Source organism: Lolium rigidum, chromosome 3 (genome assembly GCF_022539505.1).
Source record: "Lolium rigidum isolate FL_2022 chromosome 3, APGP_CSIRO_Lrig_0.1, whole genome shotgun sequence".
Taxonomy (NCBI): Eukaryota; Viridiplantae; Streptophyta; class Magnoliopsida; order Poales; family Poaceae; genus Lolium; species Lolium rigidum.
The window spans coordinates 33,484,760-33,494,806 of record NC_061510.1 but is presented as its reverse complement, the minus strand read 5'-3'; positions in this window follow the sequence as shown (position 1 = coordinate 33,494,806).

Below are 10,047 nucleotides of genomic sequence, written 5' to 3'. Positions count from 1 at the left end.
TTGAGTCTTCTTATAATATGCAGGGGTGAACCACCGGGGCATCCCCAAGCTTAGAGCTTTCACTCTCCTTGATCATATTGCATCATACTCCTCTCTTGATCCTTGAAAACTTCCTCCACACCAAACTCGAAACAACTCATTAGAGGGTTAGTGCACAATAAAAATTAACATGTTCAGAGGTGACACAATCATTCTTAACACTTCTGGACATTGCATAAAGCTACTGGACATTAATGGATCAAAGAAATTCATCCAACATAGCAAAAGAGGCAATGCGAAATAAAAGGCAGAATCTGTCAAAACAGAACAGTCCGTAAAGATGGATTTTATTAGGCCACCAGACTTGCTCAAATGAAAATGCCCAAATTGAATGAAAGTTGCGTACATATCTGAGGATCATGCACGTAAATTGGCTTAATTTTCTGAGCTTCCTACAGGGAGGTAGACCCAGATTCGTGACAGCAAAGAAATGCTGGAACTGCGCGAGTAATCCAAATCTAGTACTTACTTTACTATCAAAGACTTTACTTGGCACAACAAAACTCAAAACTAAGATAAGGAGAGGTTGCTACAGTAGTAAACAACTTCCAAGACTCAAATATAAAACAAAAATACTGTAGTAAAAACATGGGTTGTCTCCCATAAGCGCTTTTCTTTAACGCCTTTCAGCTAGGCGCAGAAAGTGTATATCAAGTAACATCAAGAGACGAAGCATCAACATCATAATTTGTTCTAATAATAGAATCATAAGGTAACTTCATTCTCTTTCTAGGGAAGTGTTCCATACCTTTCTTGAGAGGAAATTGATATTTAATATTACCTTCCTTCATATCAATAGTAGCACCAACGGTTCGAAGAAAAGGTCTTCCCAATATAATGGGGCAAGATGCATTGCATTCAATATCCAAGACAACAAAATCAACGGGGACAAGGTTATTGTTAACCATAATATGAACATTATCAACTTTCCCCAAACGTTTCTTTTTAGCATTATTAGCGAGATTAACATCTAGATAACAGTTTTTCAATGGTGGCAAGTCAAGCATATCATAGACTTTCTTAGGCATAACAGAAATACTTGCACCAAGATCACATAAAGCATTACAATCAAAATCTTTGACTCTCATTTTAATGATGGGCTCCCTACCATCCTCTAGCTTTCTAGGAATAGAAGTTTCAAGTTTTAGTTTCTCTTCTCTAGCTTTTATGAGAGCATTTGTAATATGTTTTGTGAAAGCCAAGTTTACAGCGCTAGCATTGGGACTCTTAGCAAGTTTTTGTAAGAACTTTATAACTTCAGAGATGTGGCAATCATCAAAATCTAAATCATTACAATCTAAAGCAATGGGATTATCATCCCCAAGGTTGGAAAATATTTTAGCAGTTTTATCACGAGCGGTTTCGACGGTTTTAGCGGTTTCGAGTAATTTTGCGCGCTTTGCACTAGGAGTAGAAGCATTGCCAACACCAATTATTTTATTATTGATAGTAGGAGGTGCAGCAACATGTGAATTATTAGCATTGCTAGTGGTGGTAATAGTCCAAACTTTAGCTACATTTTTCTCTTTAGCTAGTTTTTCATTTTCTTCTCTATCCCACCTAGCACGCAGTTCGGCCATTAATCTTATATTCTCATTAATTCTAACTTGGATGGCATTTGCTGTAGTAACAATTTTATTTTCAATATCCCTATTAGGCATAACTTTCGATTTCAAAAGATCAACATCGGAGGCAAGACTATCAACCTTAGAAGCAAGAATATCAATTTTATTGAGCTTTTCCTCAACAGATTTGTTAAAGGCGGTTTGTGTACTAATAAATTCTTTAAGCATAGCTTCAAGTCCAGGGGTGTATTCCTATTATTGTTGTAAGAATTCCCATAAGAATTAGCATAACTGTTACCATTATTATAAGGATATGGCCTATTGTTATTACTAGAATTGTTCCGATAAGCATTGTTGTTGAAATTATTATTTTTAATGAAGTTTACATCAACATGTTATTCTTGGGAAACCAATGAAGCTAATGGAACATTAGTAGGATCAACATTAGTCCTATCATTCACAAGCATAGACATAATAGCATCAACCTTATCATTCAAGGAAGAGGATTCTTCAACAGAATTTACCTTCTTACCTTGTGGAGCTCTTTCCGTGTGCCATTCAGAGTAATTAACCATCATATTATCAAGAAGCTTTGTTGCTTCACCAAGAGTGATGGACATAAAGGTACCTCCAGCAGCTGAATCCAATAAATTCCGCGAAGAAAAATTTAGTCCTGCATAGAAGGTTTGGATGATCATCCAAGTAGTCGATCCATGGGTTGGGCAATTTTTAACCAAAGATTTCATTCTTTCCCAAGCTTGAGCAACATGTTCATTATCCAATTGTTTAAAATTCATTATGCTACTCCTCAAAGATATAATTTTAGCGGGGGATAATATCTACCAATAAAAGCATCCTTGCATTTAGTCCATGAATCAATACTATTCTTAGGCGGAGATAGCAACCAATCTTTAGCTCTTCCTCTTAATGAGAAAGGAAACAATTTTAATTTTATAATGTCACCATCTACATCTTTATACTTTTGCATTTCACACAATTCAACAAAATTATTGAGATGGGCAGCGAGCATCATCGGAACTAACACCGAGAAAATTGCTCTCGCATAACAAGATTTAGTAAAGCGGGTTTAATTTCAAAGAATTCTGCTGTAGTAGCAGGTGGAGCAATAGGTGTGCATAGGAAATCATTATTATTTGTGCTAGTGAAGTCACACAACTTAGTATTTTCAGGGGTAGCCATTTTAGCAGTAGTAAATAAAACAAACTAGGTAAAGTAAATGCAAGTAAACTAATTTTTTTGTGTTTTTGATATAGCAAACAAGACAGTAAATAAAGTAAAGCTAGCAACTAATTTTTTTGTGTTTTGATATAAGTGCAGCAAACAAAGTACTAAATAAAATAAAGCAAGACAAAAACAAAGTAAAGAGATTGAGAAGTGGAGACTCCCCTTGCAGCGTGTCTTGATCTCCCCGGCAACGGCGCCAGAAAATATGCTTGATGGCGTGTATTTCACACGTTCGTTGGGAACCCCAAGAGGAAGGTATGATGCGCACAGCAGCAAGTTTTCCCTCGAAAGAAACCAAGGTTTATCGAACCGAGGAGGAGCCAAGAAGCACGTTGAAGGTTGATGGCGGCGGGATGTAGTGCGGCGCAACACCGGAGATTCCGGCGCCAACGTGGAACCTGCACAACACAACCAAAGTACTTTGCCCCAACAAAACGAGTGAGGTTGTCAATCTCACCGGCTTGCTGTAACAAAGGATTAACCGTATTGTGTGGAAGATGATTGTTTGCAGAGAAAACGGTAAAAACAAGTATTGCGGCAGATTTGTATTTCGGTATTAAAAGAATGGACCAGGGTCCACAGTTCACTAGAGGTGTCTCTCCCATAAGATAAAAGCATGTTGGGTGAACAAATTACGGTCGGGCAATTGACAAATAGAGAGGGCATAACAATGCACATACATGTCATGATAAGTACGGTGAGATTTAATTGGGCATTACGACAAAGTACATAGACCGCCATCCAACCGCATCTATGCATAAAAAGTCCACCTTCGAGGTTATCGTCCGAACCCCTTCCAGTATTAAGTTGCAAAGCAACGAGACAATTGCATTAAGTATGGTGCGTAATGTAATCAACAACTACATCCTCGGACATAGCGCCAATGTTTTATCCCTAGTGGCAACAACACAACACAACCTTAGAACTTTCTGTCACTCGTCCCGGGTGTCAATGCGAGGCATGAACCCACTATCGAGCATAAATACTCCCTCTTGGAGTTAAGAGCAAAAACTTGGCCGAGCCTCTACTAATAATGAAGAGCATGCAAGATCATAAACAACACATATGTAATAACTTGATAATTAACATAACATGGTATTCTCTATCCATCGGATCCCGACAAACACAACATAGAGTATTACAGATAGATGATCTTGATCATGTTAGGCAGCTCACAAGATCCAACAATGAAGCACAATGAGGAGAAGACAACCATCTAGCTACCGCTATGGACCCATAGTCCGGGGGTGAACTACTCACTCATCACTCCGGAGGCGACCATGGCGGTGTAGAGTCCTCCGGGAGATGAATCCCCTCTCCGGCAGGGTGCCGGAGGAGATCTCCGAATCCCCCGAGATGGGATTGGCGGCGGCGGTGTCTCCGGAAGGTTTTCCGTATCGTGGTTTTTCGCATCGGGGGTTTCGCGACGGAGGCTTTAAGTAGGCGGAAGGGCGAGTCGGAGGGCTGACGAGGGGCCCACACCATAGGGCGGCGCGGGCCCCCTCCGGCGCGCGGCCCTATGGTGGCGGCGCCTCGTCGCCCCACTTCGTATCCCTTTCGGTCTTCCGGAAGGTTCGTGGCAAAATAGGACCACGGGTCTTGATTTCGTCCAATTCCGAGAATATTTCGTTACTAGGATTTACGAAACCAAAAACAGCGAGAACATGACAACTAGCACTTCGGCATCTTGTTAATAGGTTAGTTCCAGAAAATGCACGAATATGACATAAAGTGTGCATAAAACATGTAGGTATCATCAATAATATGGCATGGATCATAAGAAATTATCGATACGTCGGAGACGTATCAGTGTGCCACACTCGTTGCACACTACACTTAGTTTGTGGCCACTCCCTATGCCTTTCGTGTGAGCAGATGTATGAGGCCTTACTAATATTATCAATGCCCGTTTTCATCTAAACTACTTGTGAGGGCTTCTGGCAGACTGAGAAGATCATGCTTGGGTCACCTGCTGAGGTTCCTGGTGAAGGACCGGCGAAGAAGCGTCGTGGAAGGCCGGCTAAGGTCGGCCACTTCCACGAGGATGCAGGGCCGGACCACTTCCTCCGCATCATCTTCAAGCCCACCTTCGGGTGGCTCATTATCCCTAAAGTTTCCTTCCAACATCGTCGTCACCACCAACACCGGATGCAAATGGAGGATGACTACGAGGAGAGAAGGTAATGACGCATTCATCGACTAGGGGTGGACGGCATTCGCCATCGTCCATCAGCTCAAGGTAGGCCAGTTCCTCACCTTCAAGAAGGTGTCCTCCTTCGAGTACAGTGTGATCATCTTCGACCACACCTGCACTGAGGTGGTGAGCAGGTGCCCGTACCATGGCGATGACACCAGGTGTGTCATCTCCGAGCATCATGTTTGAAGCTAACATGGTACCATGTCATGTCTAGTTGTCGTTCGTGTCTAGTGTAATGTCCCAGGTTTGGAGACGATCGAGGGGTAGATTTTAGAAAGGGATGTGCATTGCATTGTAAATTACGGGGAAATTTCGCGCTTTTAAAACAAAACTGCATCGAAGGGGAACAGGTTTCTCTCTCGACATCCTACAGGGTTAGGGTTTCGAGAGTGCGATGAACTTGTTCTTACTTAACTAGATTAGGGTTTTGAGAAGAGAGAAGAGAAGATGCATCACAATCTTAAGTTGCATGATGGAATTCTAAATTAAGTTGTATGATTGAATTCAAACCAAATTTGAATTTGAATTTCAAATTCAAACAACAAATTGATATCACATAATTCAAACTTGAGATAATTCAATAAATAATTAAAAGTAATCAAGAATATAAATAATATAGCACTTAGATAAAGCTCATTAAGGAAAACTTGAGCTTTATTGATAATCACACATAATACATTGTCAATTACAATATCCAGAATAGTAATATGAAATGTTACAACTCATTACATAAATGGGCAGAATAGAAGAAAGAAAATAAAGGAAAATTACAAGGTAAGATTCTATCCTAATTACTACAAAGTAGTCTTCCTTTGATCTTGGACTTGATAATCTTCAGGTCCATCTTGATCAATTGCTTGATCCCTGCACACAAACAAAACCAACACAACATTATGCCAAGTGGCAATGCCACTTGGCAGGTTAGCAAAAATAATGAATCATGAGAGGATATGAACAAGGCTGCCGAGCTGATCCATCTCACCACCAAGTCCCAAGCCCAAGTGCACAGTATCAAGTTACACACACACAGCACCGCTCACAAGGCCGTGTGCATGCAGCACAACATACACACAGACTAGTGAGTCACCCAAGTAGTGCCAGAGCTCAGCTGTCGACCATGTGAGCAAAGCAAAGATGGTATAAAACCTTTTCCACCGCCGTAACCCACGGATCATCGGCAGAATTCACCGGGTAAGTCCACCGAAACCAAGAACTAGCAAGAACAGCTCAAGAACACCAAGAACAGGTGAACAGCTAGAGCTGTTCCACCTATTCCCCAATCACCAGAAAGTAAACCAAGATATCAAGCTTGCAAGGAGGAGCAGGGCAAGTCAAGAACTCAATCAGCAGCTGAACCTCTACACCAACACCCATTTCTAGGAGCTGGAGTGAGGTATACACAAAGAATCATGAGCAAGCATCTATCTTGCTCATAAATAAGTATGAGCATCAATCACACACAAGCAAAAGGGTGTGAGTACCCAGTTTGAATCATCATCTGGCTACTAAGCCTTTTGGTGCAAGCAAACTAAAGGACAATCGAAGGAAATTACCAAGGGAACAGGTGGTATGTCAACATGGTGACATACCGAGAGAAATCCAACCTGGATAAATCCCTAACTAGCCATTCAAAATCATCTAGCACCTAAAGCCAAGCAAGCCATCAGACAGATAGACAGATTATGTCTATTCTTGTTGTCAACAGCAAAGGTAACTGGAAAACCAACAAGGTTTCTTCCAGTGAGATATTCACCAAATCACAGCAAGCCAACAAAGGTGGGAGCTACCCTAACAGCAAGGAATTGCTGTCAGGGCCACCTCAACCACTTTACCAAACCCAACAGAGAAGCCATGCACATATATCATTACCCAGATGGGTTCAAATGGAGCTAGGGTTCCCAACAGATGTTGGCATCCCTCTAGCTCAATCAATTTAACTGTAAGATGATCACAACTGCCAGCAGTTCACATCATTTATCCACTTAGCCAAGCAAGGAATTACAGATAAATGAAACAGATAAGTAACCCAAAGCACTAACATCTTGTCAGTGACCCAATAGCTCACTTCAAGCATCAGATGATGCTTGAGCAAGCATCAACACACACCAGCACAGGTATGTGTGTCACACAGACACCAGGATGAGCCCAGATAGGCACATGCAGTAGATAGTGAGCAAACAACATACAACTGATGATCACTGGATCATCAGTGCTTGACAAATTATGCAAGTGCTTGTCAGAGACAAGCCTGGCATCAATTCATGAATTACAAAAATGAAATAGCCCAATTAAACAATAGATGCTTCACAGATAATCACATAATAACTCATGATTGTATCCAGAGCACATCAAAGGCATGATAAGTCACTGGATCAAGATGCACAAGCAAGGCACACATCAAATCCCTATTTAATAACACTGTTAAGGCCACAGTAATGCTCAATTGAGCACAATCATAAATCTGAGCACCAGAATAAGCCACAATGGCTCTGGCACTTGCAAACTTGCAAGAAATTGCACACTGTAATCAAGCCAGGGTATCACACATGAACACACTTGAATTCTGGCAAGCTTATCAACAAGAACAGAGGCACATGGATGGAGTTAGAGAAGAAATGCTAGCACAACAAGTGATTAGGCTAGGAATTCTTGCACAGAGGCATGGCGGTACTACACACAGCAGTAGCACACGCATAGCACAGCAGGAGCAGGCAAACATGGCGCTGCAGAAGAGCACAACATCTCTTGCGCAGGCAAGCAAGAGCCACAGAGCAGAAGTGAGGACTAGAGGAGGAAGAAGGTCGGGCACAGGAGGGAGAGGGAAAGGAGGCGCACGTACCCGGAGTCGAGGAGAACAGCGCAGCCATGGCGGCCACGGCGGCACACGCCAGAGCGCGGCGGCGCCAGGCCATGGCAGCACCACAGCACCACACGCACCACGGCGGCGAAGCCACGGTGGCGCCACAGCACCAGGGCGCCAGGAGCGGCGGGATCGCCCAGATCCCGTAACCCTAGCCGCCGCGGAGGAGGTCGAAGACGAGCTGGAGCAGCACCCGCTCCAGATCGACGCGGAGGAAGATGACCGCCGTCGTGAGGCGCGTCGATTGCGCATCATGGCGGGGTCCAAGTACGGCGGAGCTCGCCGGAATCGAGCGGCGACGGCGGTGGCGACGCGAATCGCCAGAGAGGGGATTAGGGTTAGGGTTCGGACGCGAGCGCAAGAGAGAGAGGGAGAGAAGTGAGGTGGTCGAGCCGGACTGGTGGGCTCGGTCGACCTAACCCACCGGGTTACACCGACATGTGGGCTGGGGGCATTTTTGCCATTTCACCAATTAACAAAAATCATGAAACTTCAAAAATCAATAGCAAATATTTCCTAGCTCTAAAAAAATAATTAAAAATATGAAAACCACTCAGTATAAAATTCTCTATCTAAATAAAATATCAAAGAGAATTTTTGAAGACAACTAAGAATAAGTCTTAATTTGATGATTTAAATAATGATTTAAATCACACATATTATTTTCAATAATGAAAATAAGTCCATTAATACAATTGGACTTTAAAAACACCTTGATAATATTTCAAGGTTGTATTTACCCTAAATAGAGTATCTCCAAATCAATCTTAGTATTAACCTCTTACATGATATAATAATGACATCGGAAGGGGAAACAAACCCTAAAAGCTGAATCATGCATAATTGCTTCTTTAACCATTGCCCTTATCGGACAATGATGCTATTTTCGAAACGAGAGGACAAGGGTCGGTCCACACCATCCAAGCCGCAAAACTTTGCGGTGTTCGAGCAAGTTCATCACTTGCTCATGTCATTTGAGTATCTTTATCAAATTACTTGCAAAGTACTATGATTATCACTATTGCATAAAAACCAAAATCACTACTTTCATAACTATGAATATGACTATGTGGTGGGCAATGGAACCATGGATTGTGTGGATATGATGGAGGTTCCATTGCAAGGGTTTATATCCATCTAGGATTAAACAACAAATGTCGTCCAGTGATTCTTGTGCCGTAATACCCGTGTTAACCATAAGATCCGGAGTGGGACGGAGTAGGCAAAAGTGTTTCCACCTCTTGTTCATCAACGGATGCGCTTTACCGTAGACACTTGTATCCGTCGGGGCGAGCGGTAGGTCGGGGAAGCCTTAAGTCCCCACGGCAATGTCCGTAGACACTTGTCGCCCGAAGAACAAGCGGTAGGTCTGGGAAGCCTTAAGTCCCCACGGTATCGTGGTCTATGATGGGTTGCAGCTACCGGCGTAGGAATGTATGGTAGAGCCCTGCATTGTTGTCGTGGTCAGGGTCCACCCTGAAATCTACGGGAATAATGGGACCGGCGTGGACCCAGGGTCGGGGCGTGCAACAAAGGGTGGGTGTTCGAGGTAGCGGAGGAACATGATTGGCTAGACCTTATACCGGGCCACCATAGGAAGTGTGGACGGGAAAGCTACCCGGTTGGCACCAAGGTTAAGATCTCTTATGGGTAAAGCAACACACCTCTGCAGAGTGTAAAGAACCGTGACCTGTCACTCCCTGTTCCGGGATATGGAACTGCGAACGCGGCCGGAAAGGAGCTCCATGAAGTTCTAGTAAACCGGTGAAGGCTGACGGACATAGTTCTTTAAAATAAAAGCAATCTCTTGAAGAAATGTTTATCAAAACCTGCATTGATATTAGACTTTCTGGTCTAATATCGTAGCTAGTGCATTAAACACCTCTTATCTATAATGAACTTGTTGAGTACGCTCGTACTCATCCCACTCTTAAATCCCTTGCTTAGATTGTCCGAATCGTCCGGAGGAGGACTACGACAACCATGAAGGAGCCGAGATCATCGGCTATGAAGAACCGGACCTCTCCGGAGGTATTGAAGGCGTAGACTACCTCATAGTCTACGGAACCGGGGAGGCTTCCGGAGGAGATCAAGCCTAGAAGCACCGAGTAGTAGTAGTAGCCGAGCGAGTGTGAACTCTT